General features: G+C 40.0%; 1 long non-coding RNA gene across 5 annotated transcripts in view; it reads left to right on the top strand.

The window, feature by feature from the left end:
* The window catches only part of LOC112996502 (uncharacterized), a 30020-nt gene extending 9982 nt beyond the window's left edge, over positions 1-20038 (top strand). For 2 of the 5 annotated variants that reach the window (XR_010389126.1, XR_010389124.1), the window contains exons 2-5: positions 4605-4677; positions 5842-5902; positions 17664-17776; positions 18347-20038. This is a non-coding gene — a long non-coding RNA (uncharacterized LOC112996502). Of the gene's footprint in view, positions 1-315; positions 4678-5841; positions 5903-17663; positions 17777-18346 lie in introns of those variants that run through there. The other 3 variants (XR_010389125.1, XR_003262460.2, XR_010389123.1) reach the window with 3 other exon arrangements.
* Positions 20039-23674: the final 3636 nt, after the last annotated feature.

Genomic DNA, 23674 nt, shown 5'->3' with positions numbered 1-23674 from the left:
TCTCTGAGAAATACATAGGAAGCATTATATCTGACACCAATTGCCAAGAAGGGATAACAAACTGTAAAAATTTGGGTTCTCTTTAAAAAAACAGCAGAGTGTGAGCATGCATTGTATACACTATTTAACAGCAAAAGCCCTGAGGACTAAATCTGAGACCTAGCAGCGGGCCCCATGACACTTGTTCACTTGGAGAGTCCCTGAAGGATCAATTCTCTTTTCCATCCTATTTAACAATATTTACAGCCACTGAGGCTGGTTAGACAATAGACAGGTGTCTAACCAGCCTCAGTGGCTGTAAATGTGCCAGCCATATGTAGATGTTGAACAGCTCTAATGAGCTCTAGCATAGCAAAATAGCGGTAAATAATGCTTTCTGCCATCTCCAGTTATCTGGGGGACCATAACTCATCCTCAAAATCATTGGCCAGCTCCCCATGACTCATACTTTTCTCCATTTTCATGTAGACAGGGGCAATCCAATAAACCTGTGCAGAATGGCTTGGCACTCCAGAAGTTCCAGCAAGCATAGAAAGGAGCAGTGTCCTGCCACAGCAACATCATCTGCCATAAGCCCACACAGTCTGTATTTTTTCTCTTCCCCAAACGAACCTATAGAGCTCCAAATAAAATTCAAGGCTTCAGACCTCATGCTCCAGGCTTCCAATGGCTGGGATTCAGCTTACATATAATGTTACCTAAAGCTTTGTGATAAAGACTATGCTCAAGCATTCTACTTCTCTTTAGGCATTACAGAACTTTCCACAGATAAAGGTTAAGTTCGACTGTGTTCAATATAGAGTTTCTTGACAAGCTGTCTAAGATTAGGCTGAACACCCACAGGAAGTGAGGATATCCCAAGCCTACTATCTTCTACCTCAAGTAGTACAAGTCTTTCTTCTTGTCTTCTCTAAGTAACATAACAACATTTAGACATGATGTATAAAGTCCTACCAAAACATAACACTGAACACATATACAGTATGTGTGCACAGTATTTCAGGGGATGGAGTGAGAGAGCAAATGGTGTGTGACTCCCTCAGCTAGGACACTTCTGCTTGGAGCTCACCTAAAACTGTTTGTGCAGTACTATCCCAGCCCTACTTGCAGCAGGACCGGAGGGAGATAGCAAAGGACAATGTGAATAATAAGCAGCATAAGAAAAATCTCTCTTAAGAAGAGAGATTGTGAGGAATTGACTGTACTTACCTTAGAAAGGAGACAACTAAGAAAGGACGTTAAGAGAATAATGAATGGTCTAGAAAAGATGAAGGGAGCTTCTGTGCTTTTCACAGCCGTGCTCAGGTACAGAGCAAATCAGACAGAGAACTCACCTGCATTCCCCAAAGTACTAATCAAAGATCTTGTTTCCTTCCCATGACAGACAAAATATCCACCATTTTGAAAAATGCTTATTGAATGTAGTAAGAACAGGGCCAATAGTATACTCAAAAATAACAGTATGGGAGGATGCACAAGGCAAAGGTGTGGGCAGGCTAATAAGGACTTACCAGTGTGAAACAGCAGTTAGTGTGACACCTGGAATTGCCTCTTTCAGTAATGATGTTTGGTAGCTAGATTTTATTTTACTTTGCAAGTAATTTATCCCCACGCTACTGGTGTCTGTTAACATCTCAGTGTGTCGCTGGAGTCTGTAATCCCTCTCTCTCTTCTACCCATGGCAGCCTCCTTCACTTTAATCTCAGATCTCTTACCCTCCTCAGACTCTTAGTGCACACTCACATTTCCCAACCATATTCCCATGTTTACACAGATCCATGTTTCTAGATTGCCTCCCTGTTCTCTCTCATTTTTCTTCATATAGGACCTCGTGCTCATGTCCCTCTCTAACATCATGTTCCTCCCAGTCTCGCTTCCACTTCTATTTCCCCAAGTTCTGCCTCTCCCACCCATGCTTTATGATTCCTCTTGGCTCCTCATTTGCTCTGCCTCCCCAAACTAGGGCCCTCCTGCATTCCCCCCACCCCGTGTCCCTTTCTAGAGGTGTGTGTCCCTGCAGAGCAAACTGAAGCCCAGTGCATTGCATATATCAGAAAACATGTGAGAAGAACAATAAACTACTGAGGGAAAACTTAGAAAATAGTATGCATTACCTACTCCCTAGAATTGCCCCTGTGCGGACTCTTGGCACACCCCCCAGTATAATGGTGATTCTTCTGATAGCTAAATTACTCTGTATTTACAATGAAGTTTCTATCACAACACAGTTTGCTAACCCGTTGTTAGCCTTCATACAGAAAAGGTTTCATTTTCTGATGATGAAAAGAAGATAGAACAATTTATAATATTTCCATAATGAGGTATCATTCTGTTCCATGCCTTGAGGCAGTTTAAAAGAGGCAGACTATCAATTCTCTTCTGGGAAAATCCTATAGATATTAGTTCAGGGTTTTGTGTAACCATTTTACATAGTCTTTTGAGATTTTTTTCGCTGCTGAATCCCTTGCAGCTTCGTGAGGACCAGGCTTTGCCCAGTTTGCACCTTTCTGTCTTTTCATCAGCATAAAGAAATGAAAAAAATCTAGCCCAAAAGAAATATAAAAGGAAGCTTCCTTTATCCCTTTGTATATAAAAAATACCCTGCTTTAGAAATCTCTTAGTTTTAATCATGCAAGAAAGGGTTGTTCTACCTCAACAGTCACATCCCTATTTCATCCATTCTATGGATGGTTAGAATAAGGGGAGCTGAAATCAAGCATTTCTTCCAGTGAATTACAAGAATGTCTGTTCTGAGCCAGCAAGCTATAAAAATGAGCAAAATGATATAAAAACCTATTAGAGGTAGCAAGAGATAATGATGATAATATCCATAATGTACTGTTTCTGCCACTTCATTCTGCTTTAGAGACTATTGTTGAGAATGATCTGCCTCACCAGGTTCCTGTCTATCCTGCTTCTTGTGTGACTGCAGAAACTCGCCTTCGTTCAGCGTACCATTCACTGACCAGACACAGTAAATCATAACTGCTCTGTTGAACCCAAGATGGCACATGCTGTAGGTAGATTGTACAATGCTATTTATTTCATACAGCATCTGCCAGACAAAGGATCAAAGAGATTAACTGATAGTGGGTCCAGTCCAGGTGCAGACCTGCAGAGCTCTGTATTGTTTGCATCCCCAGAAGAGAAAATGTCCTCTTAAAGCTATTTTGCTTCTTTCCTTAAGTGCTAGAGCCAATTTCCTACCTACCTGATTGTTTCATAGCTGATATTTTCTAAGGGTCTCAGCTCCTTAGAAGCTGGGCTTCTCGTTTTCTCCTGGACAATATGTGTGTTATGTAGCCTGTACATGGTGATTATTGCAAATGAGAGAGGTTTTACAAATGATTTTACATGGATGCGATGTGGACAGTAATACCATAATCCAGGTATGTGTAGCACTTATGCAGAATGTCCAATGCAGTGAAGATAGTGCACATAAGCAGTAAAGCTAAAAAGTGTTGAGCTTTTTCTGCAGGCACTGTAGTCAATCCATGTACCAGAAATTTGCACTTGTCCAGGATTTCCAGATAGCCACAGCTACCACAACTAACTGAATTTGCCAGACATTTCATGAAGCTCTTCTTTTTCTGCCTAGGCTTATGGCAGTCCTATTTTGGGGGGGGGCAGACATCTCTGGAGAGGAGGAGACTGCACAGTCTAAAGATCCCAGCAGACTGACAGCTCTGAAATGGAACTGAATCAGGCAGAAGAGGCTTGCTGAAATACCATCCAGCTTCCAAACAATCAAGGAAAGGGAAGAAATAAAGGAGAGTCTCCCACTTCTTCCCAGTTTTCCTCAAAGGCAAACTTTGGTAATAACTGTAAAGCAAAAAGATCTTCAAGTTCACTCGATCTCTTGGCTAACCAAGTATGAAACCCCTATAGCTGTTAGGCAAAAGGCTGTCAGGACGTGGAGGTTATCAGAGTTTAAGAGCTCAGTGGCAGCACTATACCTACTAAAAGGGCTGGATTAGGGCTGGATTAGGTTGAACAAGTACTTTAGTTCTCTAAGAGGTCATGAAGGTCCTAACTCTCTTTACTAAGATATATTCGTTAGCTAAACTGAGATTACAGAAGACAGTTCCAGGAAAATGATTTTTATATGCTCAGAATGTTTTTTCAGCCCACATTTTGTTGTTTATTGTACATCAGAAGTCCAATAATTTTATCTTACATGTTTGCAAAACCAGGCATAACATTGGTTAAATTTCTGTTTTGCAATAGAGTAACTATTCTAGTAACTTTTGGAGTAACTTGTAAGCAAGAATTTGTAAATGAATGTACACATTTTTGTTGGTGCATTTCTTCTCCCTCAGCTACCCTACATCATGCAGATAGCTCTATGACTAAGCTCATAAATCCTGCAGAGATTTGAGAGAATTTAAAAGAAACCTGGAATGGCCCGAGATGGAATGCCTTGTCATAGGCCATCCTTCATCTACCCATTTAAATACCCTACATTTCTTGGAGGCCCCAAGTAGAACTTGCTTCTCAGGCCTTAGAGATGCTGGTAAATTCAGAGCCAGCCAAAGGCTGCTGAAACTTGGCTGTAGGATTTTAACTGTATGAACCGAAAGACAACATGCGATGTTCTTGTACAGCTTCTGGAGGAGAACTGAACTGTGTGTGCCCAGCACTGTGTGGAAAGAGGAATCAACCTGCCTGCATCCACAAGTAAGTTTTATCCTGGCCTTGGCAATCAGCAGACATGAATCTTAATCCTGCCTTTTTTGGTATTAGCCTACAGGCTGTATGCATATATTTACCATAAATTCATCATTTCTGTTCTCTGTGGCTCTATTTGCTGTTCTTTCTGTTGGCTGTTACATGTATATCTGTATATCTACATTTTTTTCTCTCCAACATTGTAATTTCAAAACTGACACTATATTTGTGTAGAAGCTACTGTAAATATATTAATTAAAAACAAATCTAATCAGCATTAAAACATTTGCCATTCACAGGAGTTCCACCGGAAAGAGTGAGAGGGTGTGTTCTGGGTTCATTGTGGTGTTGTTCAATGCACTCCACAGTCCTGTCCTCAGATGTCTGCAACCCAGCCTCATCTTGGGGTGACACTTGAGTGCTTGCTCTCCCTCTGGGTGCCCTGGCTGTTTCTGAAGGAGACCCTGGGCCTGTGGGCTGGGAGGCAGGCACAGGAACTCCAGTAGGTCTCCGGACAGACCACGGGGTGACCAGGACCACAGGACATGCCATGGATTGTACATGTCTTACAGGACAGACATGCCCAAAGTTGTCTGCTGTCAAAGAGAGAAAGAGACATCTCCAAACCACGAATCGTCAGATCCTAAGGCAGGTGTCTGATCTGCACAGGATAAATTGTCCCCTGGAAGTGTCTCTTTCTTTGTGTTGACAATATGAGGAACATAGGTCCCTTTGAACAGGCATCTAAATTTCAGGCAGCTGAAATTAGATGAGGTGAAACCCACCCTAACTGACCAGATGTATTTTTTATAATGGCCCACTGACAGAATAAAAGAGACAAATGGGAAATGTGTGACTCTGGTGAGATTTTGCTATTGATTTTTATTGCCAGTGGCTATCCTCCGAGTGTCCTGGTTTGATGCTTAGGGTCCTTTTCTGAGAAATGGGTTTTGTAAGCAGCAGGGATTTGAACATATTTCCCTTGATAGCCAATGTGAAAGACCCAATCAGTATGTTGTCTGCTGTGTTTGGGGTACTTCTTGTCAGGATGCATGACCTTGTAGGGCCTCACCAGTGAGAGAAACAAGGAAACTTAATGTGTCAGTCCTGCTGGGAATTAGGTATGAGTTATACGCTGAGCTCTTCATTTTTGAGCATTGTTTTTTTGCCTAGAAGCAAAATGCTGCGTGCGTTGGGGATGTTATTGAGAGCAGATGAAAGGCTTCCGGACTAGGTAAGAACTTTAAAAATTTGCATTTTGGGTGTATACAGCTCTCAGGGGATGTTGCCCTCAGCTGCTTTCTGGGAAGCTCCTCTTCTTTTCAATGGCCAGTTATTCTCAGTCTCTTGTGCTTTCACTCCTTTCCTATGTAACACCTAACATTACTATCTTCTCCCACATCAGGCATGTAGGAGTCCTTATAATAACTTGTTTATATGTTTTGTCACCTGAGAATGAGTACTGACACCGTCTTTTACTACTTACAATCTGAGGCAATAAATCAAGTGCACTGTCACACACAAAAATCATCTTGGTTTTGTCACTGTCTGCTTTCTAGTTCAGCTCTGACTGGATGTTATTTCTGACATTATACCAAGTACAACAATTAGATGCTTGCTACATTGGTAATATTTTAGGATGTAAAAATACCAGTCACTGTTGCTCTGGATAGATGTTAGCCAGCACGTTCAACGTGGAAAGCACAAATGACAACCTATTAGGGTGGAAAGTAGCTACTAGATAGTAAGCACCATGTTTTATTACAGGAGAGGCCAGCTGCTAAAGGATATGCAGACACAAATCAACCTCTAAAACTACTCTCAGTTTGAGAGGATGATCTGATAAAATGTGGGTATTAGAACTGCCATCAGTTGCTATCCTGCTTGCTAAAGGTATTTCAAGAATCAAATCACCATATCTGTGGCCTGTGGGGAGCTCCTGGTACTCTATTTCCCCATGCTAGTCTGCTAATGTCTGCAAGATAGGGCAACATAATGCCACAGTGTCTTTAGCTACTTTTGACACAATTCTTTAATACTGGGAACCCATGCTAGTTACTTTGGTGTGGCTTGTGGGGCGCTGAACAGCTGTAGTGCTTGCCAACATGTAATATCCTACAGAACAGAGGAAATAATTTAATAAAAAATGCAGTCTACATGTACGTACTTTCTTTGTCTGATTGAATCATAGATTAGATGTACCAGTGTATCTATCATAAGCTCGGTGCTCCTTTCATGTGCTCTTTTTTATCAAACATCTGTGGAACAAGATTAATATTTTTAGCTGCTCTTTTATTTTATTTTAGAAGAAATGAATCCTTTCAACACAATTTCTTATAGAATCACACTGTCTAATTTCCCATGTTTGAAGTGGCCTTTTTCCCTACTCCTCTCTAAATGAAATTACTGCAAATTCATTATTCATAGCATCAAGACAGAGACCCAGTTGTAGAAAGTCATGGGGTTTCTTTCTTTGAAAGTCTTTTGAAAATCTCCGGCTCAGCTTAAATCTACCAGTATCTCATGGTAGTATCAGCAACATGGTCCTAGAAAAGTATAGTGTAGGATAACTTGGGAATATTGGGCATATTATCCTTTATGGAAATATTTTTGTGACTAAGATGATACCTTTTTCCTCTGCCATGGTGAACTATTGATTAAAGTTTCTGGAAGCTGCACAAGCTAGATAATCAACTAGCATTAAAATACTTGGCAATAAAGATGATAGTTTTCTGGCATGTATGTGGTTTTTGCAATGACCACCTTTTTTGCTGGAAATAATTTTAGAGATTAATGCTTGTTTTCTGTATGGCTGCAAAGAAGATCCAAACATTGGTTTCAAATGATGAATTATCCTACATTAAACTGAAATGCAGATGTATCAATGTTCTTTAGGTGTCAGTTTCAAACAAATACATTCAGAGCTGTTTGTTTCATAGTGTACACTGACGAAAAGGAAATATCACAAATTTGGGGATTTGTCTCAAGGGCTTGGTTCAGATGAACAACCACAGTCTTTGGATGAGTGATAGGCAAGCTTGTTTTCTTTTAATTTGTTTTCATCTCATAGGAAATACTGGGCGTGTGAATTTTTGTCTCAGACTGGTGTGCCATGTTCATTCTTCTGATAAGACTTTGTGGCAAATGGAGGAGAACCAAATCCCCCAACTACTTAGAAATTAAAGCTATACACTAGTGCAACATCTACAGCATTCTTATATATATTTATATGTATATATGTATGAAGAGAAGAAAAAAAGATTTTCTGTGAGGGTGTTGATGAAAAGTGAAAGAAAGTGCTCCAGATTTTTGGCCAGCATAGAAAGAAAATGTGTCTCTATTTCTTCTTGTAATTATGAAGTTAAGACTGTCTCATACTTGACTGTTTGTTTAAGCTACATATTAGGGTTGTCTGAAGTACTGAGGTTTTGGTTCACTTGCTAAGCCAAAATTAAAAAAGATCTCTATGGCTCAGACTAACTTAGATGACCCACATCCTCGGTGAGCGATCTAACCATGAGGTATCAGCTGAAGCAGGGGCACCACGGCTTCAGCAGGCACTTCAGAAACCCAGTACCATGATTTTTCTGCCTCACAGATCTGGATCAGCATTGCAAACACTTTGGCAATAACTGAAACCACAATTGTTTGTGAATTCAATACTAGCTTGAATTTTCACTTAGTTCTGTTACGTACTGTAAGTGCAGGTAACTGGATCTTTGTAATTTGTAACAAAAACACAAAACTTATTTTTTTTTCTTTGTTGCTTAACCTGGTGGGTCTATGATAATTGTCACTCTTCTTACTTGTAATGTACACAAAGCCAGTAATATTATAATACAAAAAGAATTAAAAGTGTGTTGAGTGCCAAAGAAGTGACTGCTCATTTTTAATAAGCCATCTGTTTCATTTAGAAATTGGCTGTTTATAAATTTCTTTTAGTCTGTAAAATATTGGCTACTTCCAGTAATACTGAGGAAAAAAACACAGGATCCAACTAATAAACTCTGTTCTCTTTCCACTGTGAAAAAATCACAGCAGAATAAAAATTACACTATGAGGTATCATATTAAATATTTGCTGCCAGGTGAAGCTGGGAGAATGGGAGGAGGTGAGTGAGCAGGGGACGGGAGCACCTATTCAGCCTGGTGGATAAGCCTTCCCTTGCACCATCCTGGTGGAAAGCGTCATGTCTGGGGAAAGTTACAGAAAGAGAAGAAGAAGGAAATGGGAATCCGAATGATTTTGGTGATGGTACGTATTTCCCAAGACACAAAGGGAAGATCCAGTACACAGTGTATTCATACAATGAGATTTAAAACACATTAGTGTTTTTTAAAATAGGCATTGGTACTGAAGTAGCTATAAAAGTCTATTCTTAAAGTACCATTTCAGGCGGCAGGGAAGACACAGTAGAAGATCATATTTTGGTAGTTAACAGCTGAGTTTCCATGAGATCCTTGCTTGAGAAAGTGTACTGTGTGTTTTGGAGACCCTTGGTTTGCGTGGATTATGCACAAATGAGAGAGAGGATGCTGGACAAAACAAGAATATTGTTTAAAGGGCAGTACAGGAAGAGCTATGAAGCAAAGAGAGGCCACAAACACGATCCAGTGGCTGACACTGAAGTGCCATGATGCGAGAAGCTGCGAGCAGATTGATCTCCTTATCAAAGTGAAAGCTGAGAGATGGCTTGAAGTGAGGTTGCTTAACACATAACAAAAATGCAATGCGGTTCTTCAGCAAGAGTCTTGCTGAGGCTTTTTCAATCTTGCTGAGAAAGGTGTAACAAGATGGCTGCAAACTGAAGTTAGATAAAATGAATCCTGAAAGAAGATGCAGTTTCTTAGCAGGGAGAAAAGGGATAATTTATCAAGGACTGTGGTAAATTCAGCATCTCTTGATGTGTTTATGGCAAAAGTAAAGCACATCTTTTTAGGAGAATATTTAATCAAGCACTCAGAAGAAGTTATACAACTTGCTTGTGCAAGGGGTTAGGCTGGATGGTTGTGATTATTTTTTCTTGGCTTTGGAGCCAGTGAATATATGAAGTTCCCAATTTATTTTCTTCCATAGAAAGAGAATAAAAACTTCCACATTGTCCCAGTGTATTCATTGCTACTGCCGTTCTACATTTAAGAAATGCCTATAATCAAATCTCTTTATTCACAGGTTCTGACAGTTGTCTGCAGTGGTCAGAATTTCTTCTCTTCGGTACATTTTTGACTGGAAATAGTCTGTTTGGGACTGCGTGCGGGTGGCAGTTATTTGCTCCCAGAAGTTAACATCGTTCTCCATGGCTGGCTTGTGAGCCCCATCCCCACGCTCAGCCTGACAGCCGGTTTTGGGGTCAGGGAGGAATTCGTGCGAGTCGGCCTGGCCTTCCCGTGGAGCAGCGGTGCAGCGCTCCCGCCCTGGCTCCCGCCTCGCTGTGCATCCCACCTCCCGCCCGAGCCGGGCTGCCCTGCCTGCCCCGGGCACTGTCAGCGCGCGGGCAGATGGACTCCACACAGCTGGGCAGCATGGCCCTGCGTTGGCTTGGTCATATCTATGTGCAGCCGCTACGTCTCACCAGTTTGTAGCACGAAGCACGCTGCAAACATCTGGCCACGCTTTGCCAATGAATTCGTTACTCTTGCAGGGCCGTAGGAGAGAGGTAGCACCCCAGCCCGCCCGGCGCGGCATGGCAGCTTTGCCTCTTGGGTGCTGAAGTGCTTTATGCCAGTCCGAGTTAGTGGGCAAAGCATAACGGGTAAATGTTGCTGCTTTGCGACATGGGAAAGCAAGTTAGATGATCTGTTTGTCTGTTCTCGCTGAAGGGCTATGAAGTGACTAGAAAATCATAACCTTAATAGAGGTGTAACTGCCCCATGAAAGAATTTGCAATCCTGGTTCTCCTACAAAATTACTTAAGATGCAGCAAAACTTACACAAAGTAGATTATTCTGTTAACTACTATAGGCTTTTAAAGTATCTTCAATAAAATCCTATTGGTTTCATTCTTATAGTGGAGTTTTCCCTAAAGGGACAGATATTTTATCATGATATTTGCCTTGGACTTTAAAGAATTACAGTTTTAATGTGCCCACTTACTTTTGTCATTCAAAAAGTCAGAAAGCAACCTGATTAAGACATTAGACATTCTGACTTTACTATCCAAACAAATTCACTTGGTTAGCAGAAAATTTGGAATCTGGATTTTACTGGCGGCCAGTAGACTTGTAATCAAGTTAAAAATAAGCAGGATATTGGTTTGAGAAATATAAGGACAAAGTAGTTTGCTCATGACTCTGTACAATTTGTGCCTTCATGTCTTCTGAAGTGAAGGTTTTTTCATTTGTTTTTAAGGAAACTTTTGATAACACTGCTATGTTAGGTGATATCTTTGCTGTTCTGTTGCAGGAGAAGTGGGAAATCACGTTCAAAATTCAGTTACTGCAAAACTTCTGTAGACAGCAAGAAATCAGGCAGTACAGGAAAAAAAAGATTTTGAATGTTATATTAATTTAGAAGCACCGTTGTTATAGACACATTAATTTAAATACTTTCCACAATTCAATTGATTTCTTTGTTGAATGTACATCTTAATAAATCCTGTAGGTTACTGTAGTCCATTAAATGAGATGCAGAACGTGGCCAATTTAATGTTCTCACAGGAACATTGGATGGAATCTTGGCCCCTTGCAGTCAATGGGAGTTGTGCCACTGGCTTCAGCAGCTCCAGGTTTTTCACATCAGTTTTGAATATGCGTGACTAGTGTGCCTGATTTTCAACCTTAATGTTTGGTTTTGCACTTACATTGGGAAAGAACATTTTAAATCCTATCAGGAAGGAAGCCAATGCATGTTCTTAAACCTTTGGTATTATTTCCTTTGGAAGAACTAGACAGAGAATAATATATTTTTTCTTTATCTGATGGCAATATGCTGTACTGAAATGAAAAGCATCAACCTGAATTCAGTTTTATGTTTTATATGTGTGTGTGTGTTTGTGTGTGTGTATAAACTACTGATGTTATTTCTTATCAAATTCAAATACAATTAAATGTGGGTGACAGTCACGATAGGACTTTTTTGTGTAAACCTTTGCCCATTAGAAATTGAAGACTGGTAAAAAGACTCCCACTTCTTCAGTTCCTACTTGGTAAGTGCCTGGAAATTCACAGCAGATGGTATGTACCCCATTCTCCTCTCATTTGCCCCATTCTCTCTTCATCAGTTTAGGTTACAGTAAATCCTGATTATCCAGCTGTGAAAGCAGGATCAGGACCAGCATTTTTGGCAACTTGCTCTTACTCTATAGACAAACGCTCAGCATGAAGGAGTGGTTTGTGGCCCTAATATAGTCTGTGTGAGGTTTGCCACTTACTTTACAGGAATCAGGATGTCACCAAAATGTGTGGTTCTTCCACAGTTAGCTCTGTATGCTTTCTTGTAATGAGTGATTAATGAAATAGCACAGAGAAACACAGAAAATCAAAAAAGCTGTCACTTGCCAATTCTAAAGCAATCTGATGTGCTTAGTGTTTGTAACTTTTGCAGAAGTGGGTTTTGACTGTGTGATTTTTTTACTACTACTGCAACTTCTGTTAGGGAAGAGTAGTGAAATCTATGCCCAGCATACCGTAGGCAAAGTCCTGATATAACAAAATAGAACAGCAGATTTAATTTCCATTTTGTGCGAGAGATATTTAGTATCTTTGCTAAGCTGTAATATGGCACTGTGCTGAAATCCATAAATGCATAACTTTCCTAAACTGCAAATTTATTTATACTGAATTTGCTAGGTTTCCATAAAATTGCTGTAGAAGCTTTGTGGCACCAGAACTCTACATAAATGCAATTTGCAGGTTTGTCACTTTTTCAGCTATATTTTCCATCCTTCTCATCTTTGTGTTATGGAGAGATACTGACTTTGTGGAGTCACTGCAGAAAGTTATAAATGATGTATGAAATGAGAAATCTCTGCTCAGAGCACAGAACTTAATCTATGCTATTTGCTGTGAAAGTCAGCTCAGCTGCAAGGAGAAAAGCCCACCAAATCCAGAAGCTACAGACTAAGAAAACCAAAGCCCACTCTAAGGATTTTTTTCACTTACTTTGTACCTAGGATAAGCAAGGGCATGGTATTGTAGGCTGCAGAAGGTCACAAGGAGGGCAGGCGTTCAGAGTGCAGCTCTGAGCAGGGATCCCTCTGCACAGGCTGTGCTTCAAGGGAAAGGGAAAGCGCGACTGTCTGCCATGGAGTGAGAAACTTCTGTGCCCGCACTCAGACGGGAAGGGGTGATACAGGGGCAGTGACTGTGCTGGAGAAGAGACAACGGGCTTAATTCAGTGCAGTGCATGCACACCCTCTTCCAGTCAGACAATTTTCCTGTTGACTCCAGTGGGAGCAGGACTGCACTTTGAGCACCGCAGCTATTTTCATTATGTAAGTCTATTCCTGCTACCTCCTGTCACACAGCTTTACCCAAGTGTCAGAAAACCTGATCGTGGGAGGACGTCACCGCAGGGCCACTAATGAAACAATTTTATAAAAACCCCTAAGATTTCCCAAGTCGGATTCTTTCTCTCTCAAATTATGTAACGGGCACTGTATTCTTATCAGACCACTGGTCAGCAGAACCTACTTTGCTTAACTTATGCCACCTTGTTGGGCCAGAGGTGACAAAGCAGCATGTGTGGAAACCACAGCAATTGCTGTCATTCTGCAGGATCTAGTCCCTTGGAAAAGTAGGTGCTGGAAGAGGGAAAAATACTCTTGGAAAGATTCAGTGATTTCCCTCTCCTCACCCATAACAGAATTTTTCTGACTCCTACATAAGAGCTTGCATTTTTGGATTTGGGCCAGCGAGGTTTCTGTTGGTCAGTCAAATCTTTCTACAGAAGGTACATCCTGCAGGAGAATTTTTTGTACTTGTTGCCTAAAGCACAGTTTTCTGTGAAAACTACTTCGACAGAAAGGTAAATTAGCCCTACCTATTAATAGGGAGAATCAGTTGTTGCACAATAGCTAGGACAAGCAGTGTGCAAATAACTTAAATGATTCCTAAGAAACAAGCATCTCTGCCAAACAGTTGTAATGGAGAATACAACATACAGGTAACAGCAAGCCTTGGCTTACTATTTATTTCCTTCGCCCTCTCTACCCAAGTGTGGACTTACTGTCCATTGTGGCTAGATGCCCAGAAGGACAGTGAGGGAAACCGCTGCTCCTGTAATCCCGGGGTCATACCCAGGTAAGAAAGCAGAGCAGTGGCCTGAGGCAGCAGTGGTCAAATTCTAATCCTGACTTTGGTAATTAATCTTTCTGTGAAGTCTTCTCTGCTAATGTCCCCAGTACTTACTTCTCTACCTCACAAGGCAAGCTGAATATTAATTGCAATTGTTCTCGCTTATTAGTGACCAAATAAAACAGTGAATGTCGCATGAGAAATATCAGCAGCAGCTTGCTGTGAGCTGTCTGGTGAGCTTCCTTTCCTTCTCACTATCAGCTCTAGCTTCGGTATCTGCTTGGACCCTCTTTGGGGAGGCAGGGATGGTTGTCGGCGGCTGTAGGCTCCATCTTGTAGACACTACGCATCGTGGTGCAGGACCGAGCCCTGCAGAATGAAGTGTTTAAATGTACGCAGAGGGTCAACTTGGAAAGAGCAGAATTTATTTACAGGACAGCACACAGAGCTGCTGCTTATATCCTACGTAAAATAGATGACTTGGCTCTTGGCGAGTGCCACAGGTATTGCTAAAGAGGTGTTTCTTAGCTCATCCATCTCTTGCAAGGTGCAAAGTAACTGCGGCAGCTATATAAAGAGTTTGGGGAAAAAATAGCGACACGTGAGTAATGGGGTAGTAAAACTCAGTTCAGTTACTTGGCACTTGCAAACTCACAGCCAAGTCCTGCAGCCTTAACTTGGGAAAAAAACATCCGGAGAAATCAAGGGGAGTTTTAGCTTACAGAGACTCTTGCCTGGGCTGCCTGCTTTTACTCGATCATAGGTGTTTAGCAGTAAAGTCCCCTTTCTTTGGTTATGTGTGTTGTGCCTAGGGGCAAATATCTCCTCTTAGTGTCATAACTGATACAAAATTAATCAGAAACAATTTAACAGCCAGATAAATCTGCCATATTGTGAACAGCTTATAAAATGTTGAAAAAACTATAATCAACTGCTAAAGCACAACTTAGGGAACTGAAGGGGTTTATAAATAATCACTGCAATAAACGGCTCCCTGTAGTAAGGCACCCTCTTGTTATGTCTAGTGTGTCCCTTTTGGCTTCCCCAGTGCATTACCAAGCATGGATTATGGTCAAATAAATTTAGGATGAATATGACAATCTTAACTAAGTTTCCAAAAATGTGAAAGACATGAGGGACATGAGGGAACAAGTGTGATATATTCAGTTCTGCTAGAATACTCTGATTTCAGCAATGGTTCAGTAGACAGTTTCTCAGGATAAATATATTGACAACATCACTCTGTCAATAAGTACACATATGTTTAGAATAATATGTATCATTATGCAGATATAGTGAAGAATAATCATCGTAGAACTGAATTTGCTTCCTTCCTATTTTTAAAATAGTTTACATTGCAGTTAGCGTGATCACATTTTGAATGGGTTGTATCAGGTGTGGGGAAAATCCAGATTCAGGCAAGCACAGTGTTACAAAATCTTATTCTTAATGTTTACTGACTCTTTTATTAAAACAAGTTAGAATCTTAGCTCCATCTTGGTTTCGTTTCCAATATGATGTTGTTCATGTCTCATTACAACCATGACATTAGCGCCAGGTCTATGTTTTACCTTGTTCTCTCTTTCTAATGTTTATCCTCAGATACGTTTCCAGCTAGTTAGCTCTCCAGTCACTTGTTTGCTAAGACTGCACTCCTTTAGATCCCTATTGTAAAATTTTAACAGATGATGAAAGACAGGATGTAACTGTGCCTTGGAAGAAGTAGGAAAAAAATATGGCAGTAAGACCTAGAACGGCAAAGCGAAGTGAAGCCAGAGAGAGAAGCAGGCCTAGGGCAAGACCTTTCTTAATTAGCGCTAGCGGAGCTGAAGGAGGGAGGGTGGAGGGGCTGGAGCTGCAGCCGCGTTAGTCCCTGCTCTCTGCCTAAACTGCGTCTGCACTAAAACAGTAAAAACCTGACAGCCACACAGAGAGGAGAGGGATGACCAAAGCTAAAAACCTAAACCTGATCAGAAGACATAAAAAAGGTGCAAGGAGTAGCTCCCTAGGCAGGAAGAAAATGAAGCTTTAGGGAGGGAAAGAGAAATGAATGTGAGCAGGGCTAGATGCCAGCCGCAGGCAGAGAAAGAACCCATTGCAGTGTCTGCGAAAAAGAGTAATGCAATTTCCCCAAAGAGCCAGCCTTCAAACAGCTCTCCGGGTTTCCTTAGCGTGGTCAGAGGGACCCTTCTTGATGGGGCAAACAGTCACTGCTGAGATGAAAACGCAGGTTCCCTCAAGGCTGCCCGTGATTACTTGCAGCCTGTTTGTATTCTTCAGGGGAGCACTGACTGCGTTCTCTGTTCTGTTCTTTTCTCAGCCTCCCTGCTGAGCTTTATCTGCTAGACTTTTGTTGACCTCCTACATACTTTGCCTTATGCTCTGGTTTCTCAGCTAATCTTATTTATTGATGTATCAGTTTTTTGGAGAATAGAGTCTGTATGTTTTTTATAGCTGTGCGCACCAGTCTTACATTTCATAGTGGGTACTGCAGTGAACAGCTGTTAACTTTAAATGCTGTTGTCTGTTTGGCAAGTTACAATAATTTTTTTCTTCTGTTTCCTTCTAATAGCCAGAGTGATTAAAATACAGAGGTAAAATCTATCCCAAGTTTCAGTGCAAGGCAGACATACGCATTCTGTGGATAAAGATCACTAATGTTTCCAGTGTTTGCTTGGACTTTTCTTTTTACATTAGAAAAATTTGATTTTGAGCACACGAAGGGAACTGATTGCCATAAAAGCAGGAAAGTATTTATAATATGTTCCTCTTATAAATAAAGCTGTTTTGCCAAATAAAAGACATGGCATGTTGCATTGTTCTGTTCCTTTCATAATCTATGATGCCATACAGCCTTAAAAAAATAAGACTATTATATGGATTTCAGCAGGGTAATTGGAATTGACACATATATTGATTGAATAAATTAAAAAACATGCACAGTTCTGACAATCTTTGCAGATTTGTAAGATTACAGTGGTGATGATTCTATGTCAGCAAAAAAAGTATATAGGAATTTCTAATGAAGCCAAAGCCAGTTCATTAATATACATATGTTTGAAATTGCAGCCCTAACAATTGAGTTCCCTGCACTGAACACTATAATATATATTGTCGTGAACTATATGCCCTCAGATCATTTCTGTGAATTACAAGAAAATTATGGACTGGAGAACATTTTATTATTGTGCTTTTCATCCAGAAATACAGCCTTTCACTGATGAAAATTGAAAACAGTGAAAATTAAAATGTAAATGCATTTATCAAAAGAAGAGGAAAAAATTGAACCCTGAGCTTTAACTGCTTTAGGATTTTACTTCTTCAAAAAGCAATTTTGCTATCTACATCTCAAAAGCATAAGTAGTCAGACTCTGCAGTATCCATTTGGATTCTTACTAATAAGAGACTGGCTGTTTGTTGCTGGGGGTCTGAAGGTTTGTTTTTGTAAGAAGGCACTGAAAACTGGGGGGTTGGGGGGCAGAAGAGGGGGGTGGGGGGGGAGAGAGAGAGAGAGAGAGGGAGAGATTATTATTTTGTGTTTCTCTTCTTTCCTTTCTGTTAAACGTGTTCTTTCTGTTTTTTACAGATTGGTACTACACTAGATAGGATGCAAGTTACTCATGTCTTTGTAGGGAAAAAAGAAAAGACAGAAAAGAAGCAATACACAAAAGAAGCTTATTCACAATGAAATCTAGCAGTTAATAAACTGAATAAAATGCCTATTTTAAGTTTCACTGCTGATGGTTTATTTTTTTCTCTTAGCTTCAGGAAAAGTTGGCATCCTGACTTGACTGATGGGATGTTAACAGCTCCGAAGAAGAAGAAAATCCATATGCCAAAGCAGAGGAAGAATGTTGGATGAAGCATGGAAACAGGTAAGCTGTGCAGCAAGCTGAAACAATATGCGTTGCTGGTGCTGTTGAGTTATATAAAGGAACTAGAGGTTGATTGTATTATCTGAATGGAGACTATGCCCATTTGTGCAGTCCTAAATATATACACAGTCAGAGTAGCTGACTCCCTGTAGCTAAAATCCATCCAAATCTTATGCAAGTGACACAGGTAGAGAATAGATACATCCTTTGTATAGCATTTCCAGCATTCTTATAATCTTTTTCTCTTTCTTTTTCTTAATATTGGAAAAATATTTTTTCCTGGTGGAGATTTTCCAATTTTCTCCACGCTAGAACACAGTCCCAGGCCCTCTGGGTTCATGTGACAAACTGCCTCCTCTCAGACCAGTGTGGTAACAGGACCTCATGACAAAATGCCCACCCTCATGCAAGTACTGAAGAGATGTTGGAGGAACAGATGGTCCCTGCTCTTTCTTCCTTTCCCCTTTACTGGCCTATGCAGATCAGTGGCTGCCCTCACTGCATAGTTGGGTGCAGGTGCAGTAGGAGGTGGTCAAGGAGGGACTTTATGAGCTGTGCTGTTTCTTCCAGGCCTCCTGTTCCTTCCAGTCCAACAGCCAGGTCCTCCTGCCACAAAAGACAAGGAAGAGGATTGGGTGGATTGACTACTCAGACTGGCTCCAGAAGGACCGTGTCCCTGATTACAACCTCTGAGTGATACTATGACACAATATCTCCATGTGATTAGACAGAAAATCCTGGCCTGGACAGTTTTTATAAGTTTAGAGACACTTTGATCAGCTCCTTGCAATAGTTGTTTTTACCTGTTGCCTTCAATATGCTTAAATTATCCTCCATCACTGCAGTGAAGAAGGCCATATCCTGATTTTGATTTACTCTCCTCCTGTAATGTGGTGAAAAGGGGAAGGTGGCCTTGGATGGGGGGAAGGTGGCCTTGGATGGGGAATGGTATTGAACCGAGTGAATTCATTTATGTTTCTGCAGTTTCCTCCTCAGAGTGTCCTTGAGTAAGTCATTAACGCAGGCCCATTAATTTCAGATGCCTCTTCCTTTTCTGTGCTTAGCCTGGAAGTATTCAAACTGGGCATCCAAAATAGAGTAGACTTTTTGAAGCTTTCACTTTACCTAGCTGGAAGATAATTTTCCTTTTTCCTTAATGTTGTTAAATAAGATTGAAATTCTAAGGTAATAAACATAAGAAAAACACACAGTATTATACAAAGTAGAATGGCTATCATAGAGAAATTGCCACTGACCAAAATTTATTGCCGTTTAGGATCTCAAATACTGAAATGGTTGAGAATTTTCTGGGTTAATATGTCAACAGAAAAATCTCAACTAAACGGATTTTTAAATGAATAGCTATTTATGTTGAAAATGTTCATGGCTTTTTTTTCAGAATGAAAGTAGAAAATCCGGTTTCATTTTCTTTCTTTAAAATAATTTACTCAAAATTGTTGTAACTTTTTTTTGCATAAAAAAATCCTTATCATTAGTTCTATTTACTTATCTGATATTTCTTTTTACTTTCAAAGGATAATGACTTCAATACTTCAGATGCTTCAGATCGTGGAATGTCTGGGACTATCAAAACATACAATAAATACAGCAGTCATAATCAGAAACATTTTGCTTTAGCATGTAAGCAATTATTTCTATAAAATCATTGATATTCTTAGGATTTAACAGGCATGGTTGGCAAATTTATTTACATCTTTCCAATGTTTTATGCATTTGTTGTTCCAGCTTCATCTTTGCTATTTCTGTTCCCTTGTCTTTCTTGAATTTATGATTAATGTTTCTTTAGACAGCAAATAGTTATGCAAAGTCATAGCATTTTTGAGAAATAAAATAAGTCAATAAAATGTCAGTATTTACAGCAAGTTTTCTCCGCACGCAAGAGATCTTGTAGGCAAAAGCAATGCTCAGATTAAAATAATAACTGCCCAAGAAGGAAAGAAAAATGGGGCAAGAAATAGGTATTTACAGAAAAATTCCAGTGACTACCTGGATACAATTGATAAAGAGGACAAAAGAACTAACAGCATGGATTTAATGGATCAAGTTTCTCTTCTGCAGTTCATCTCTTCATTAATGGCCCATGAAAACTGAAGACCAGGAGATTTGGACCAAAGAACTGCTAAAGACTTAACCAAGCATTACCCCTTGAAAGACTGTATCATTGATGCTTTAAATTAAAATTTTATTGCCATTGTAAAACATCTGTGAGTTACCCAGGAAAAATAAAATATAGGATTTTCAGAGAGTGGTCATTTTTTTCAGCTAAAGAAGAAATATCCTTCCCCCTGAGGAACTGTGTGAAATGCAACCCTCCATAGGCCTTCCTCAGCTTACGTTCCTGGCCAAAAACTGTTCAATCTTTTTCATCCACATCTGTTTTCTTGTTCCTTTTGTAAGAGATGAAGCAAGCTTTGAGTCATGTCGTAAGTCCCTGCTCTAATGGTATGGAGCTAGAACCATTTTTTAAGGGAATCAAGATAATCCTTTTCCAACTTGTCTGGGACAAAGATGGTGCTCCTCCTGCATCCTACATATAACATCCTTGCCATGGGAGAAATATCCTCTGCACCAGACAGGTCCCACATACCTTTTCTGCACCTGAAATGCAAATACCTTGCAACCCAAATATCAGCATGAGTCACAGTGGTTTTGGCCAGTGGTTTTTGAGTAGTAACTTAAATGAGTAACGAGTGGCTTAGTGAATATTTAGTGAATTAATGGCTTGGTGTTTGGGAGTGGGAGGACCCAAGTAGGTATCTGTGGAGGGAATCAACTGCCCATTCAATGACCAAATATATCTTGTGAGAAACAGAAGGTAATAGTTTAATGAAGAAAGATTCTGAAGCTTGGATTTCCATGTGATCCATGACCTAGGAGCATACCAGCCCAGCTTCAAAGTACTGGTGTGCAAGGGAAATATCTTAGTAGATTCCAGATGCTGTGGCACAGCTTAGCTCCAAAGAACTACTTCAGCTGAATAAAATTGCCCTCATAGGCACAAAACCACAAGACCTACTGTTTCTGAATAACAGAAGTACTCTCAGCAGAGAAATTTGGTCACCTATAATGCCCAGGCAGCTTGAGAAACAGCCACTTCTCTGTTGATAGCAGGGAATGTAGCATTTGTACCTCTTCTACTAAGGTGGTTTCCAGGACACAGTGTAAGGGTCTCATCCAAAAAAGATGTAGGTGTCTAAGATGGAATATAGGCGCAGTTAAGGTGCATATATTGAAAACTGTAATTATGAAGTTCTCTACTCAGCCCTGACTTACACATGGAGAGACTTAAACCCCATGGCTTTCTGATATTATTCTTTATTTTACTTTACAGTGAAAACTGGATCACTTGTTCAGAATCTTAGAGACTCCATCTCAGTTTCCTGCCCCACTGGAGATGATTCAAACCCATATCTCTTGCTTTTCTCACAGAAGAGAGGCCCAGATGCTATGGTATAGGCTACAGGAGACAGAGTGGAGTATGAGGAGGCAGAGAGCATCTGTTTTCTCTATGAATGAAGCTGTTTCACTGTGCAAAAAAGCCTTCAAAATTCAAAATAGATCAAAGGGGGACCAAGAGGAAGTATAGTCATATGCAATGTATAATTTCTACTTTGTGTCTTCACCTGGCAGAAGGACATCTGCATACCATCCCTGTTCCTGCACCTACCCACATGCTTTTATGTGGAAAAATCATTGGACAAAATAATAAAAAAATCTAGACCTATGTTCTTTGTTTTCATGTTTTGTTTAACTAGATTGTTTGCAATACAGCTGTGTAGGAGGAGCCCTTATCAGAAGTACGAAGCTTTTCTTGCTGAATAGAAAGATGGAAATGTTCTCAGAAAGCTGCTGTATCAGTCACATGAGCTAGGTTCCAAGCTGACCTGATGTTCCCACAAAACAAAGAGCTGCTTATGAAATAGATCTTAATTGCACAGAAAGCATAAAATCGAAAGCGTTTTTTTTAACAGTGGTGAGAGCTTCCATGGATCTCTGCTACTCTCTACAGAGAAGGAAAATGTATGCAGCCTGAGAGATTACCCAGTAGTCTATACAAAATATGGACCTTCTCAGAAAAAGCTCACAAGGATAATAATTTATAAAATCCCTCCTTCCCATCTCTATCTTGTTCTGTGTCTAGCTGAGGCCTGATTGCACAAACACCCTGGCAAATGCAGCTGAGAAATTCAGGTCTCAGTGCCTTGCTAGTTTTGTGCAAAGATTTTATTCAAGCTCTGCTCTGATTCCTAAATTTGAGCCCTCTGTGCTTTACTGATGTGCATTTACAGCTGGACAATTCCCAATATTGTGAAAAGCAGTATGCAGAGCTTTTCATGAGGTTAGAAAATGAATTCAGAATTTAACAAACCATTGTTTATCTCATTATATGCATCTGCAGAGAGCCAAGAGCAACCTACGCAATGCCACAGTTCTGTGGATTAATTCACAGCTGATGAAAACAGATTGTTCTTAAAAGCAAAAGCTCTATTGTTCAAATGTTCTGTCTTGAGTCTTGATGCACTATGTTACCCACTGCCTGTAGGAGTCACAAGACCTGAGACGGTGCCGTTGCCAATCTAGCCTCAGTGAGCACAGTACCCATTATGCCTCGCTAACAAATTTACTTAAAGGAACATTCACTAGTTGGCTGGCACTTTTTTTTTCCATTTTGTCAAATAGATGAATGTCATGGCAGCCAAGGGCAGATGAAGGTTTGAAATATTACAAGCAGAGGCCTCTTGCTAAGATAATATAAAACCAATTTTTGCTAACATATCTCTGAGGAGGAAATAGGCTGGAGATTATCATGAGGATTTTTTTCTAGCTGTAAAATTTTGTTAAGATACAAGCAAAAAAAAAAAAAATAGAATCAAGCCTAACAAACTTAACTCAGTGCTGAAACTTCAGTCTTTCTTAGGACAATGCTGTTTGAAATTGCCACATCATTCAGTTTAAAGTGATTTGCATACCAAATGCAAAAAAATGATTAACTGGAAACTTCTCCCCCACCCCCGCCTCTGAGACATATGGTGAGACAGCAACAGAAATGATGGATGTAGTGGATGACTGCTTGAACCACTGTGTGAGAGACTATGCTAGGAATAATTCATGTCAAGATACGGTCTTAACTAAAAGACATATTAAAAACAACATCTTGACAGGTTTAATATCTTACATGATACACATAATCCATGACTTCTAAGGCATGTGGTTATCTCAAAACATGATATTTCAGTAGAACTTCAATTTCATAAAAAGATCTCAGGAGATGCTTGATCTAATGTTAAATCAACCTTTCACAAAATAAAGGGAACTTGCAGTGATTCTGAGGTATGGTACAACCTGGTCTTTATCTGATACTGCTTCGAATCAGTAGTGATTCACTGATGAAAGTGGAATAATGGTGATATAAAATATGTGATTTTGATCTGATAAACAGCATAATAGGGCATTTTGGATGAAAATGGATTTCATATAAACAAGGGATTTACCGCTTTGCTGTGCTGAGAACCCACTGATGCCAGAAAGTATCCTAGTGGGTTTATTTTTCCACATGTACAATCTACAACAGACCAGGCATATTTCACATGTATTTCTTTCACTCTATTTTATCAAAGGGTGCATTTTACAATACTGAAAGTGACAAAAAATTAAGCTAGAAGTTTATCAAGTACTGGTATTGTTCACCACCTGTGCTTACCTTTTATGTGAAGAGAATCGATTAAATGACAAAAAGGCATCATGATTATTGTCAAAGATATGAAATGAGGAAAAAAATCTTACACTTTCTGTAGAGACACTGAGACTAATGGATGCTGATCAGGTGGAAGCATCTATTTTCTTCAAATGAGCTAGTATCATGAACTGAAAAGTATG

The sequence above is a fragment of the Dromaius novaehollandiae genome, chromosome 4, assembly GCF_036370855.1.
Source record: "Dromaius novaehollandiae isolate bDroNov1 chromosome 4, bDroNov1.hap1, whole genome shotgun sequence".
Taxonomy (NCBI): Eukaryota; Metazoa; Chordata; class Aves; order Casuariiformes; family Dromaiidae; genus Dromaius; species Dromaius novaehollandiae.
Note: the sequence above shows the minus strand (reverse complement) of the source record. Positions and strands in the feature narration are given on the sequence as shown.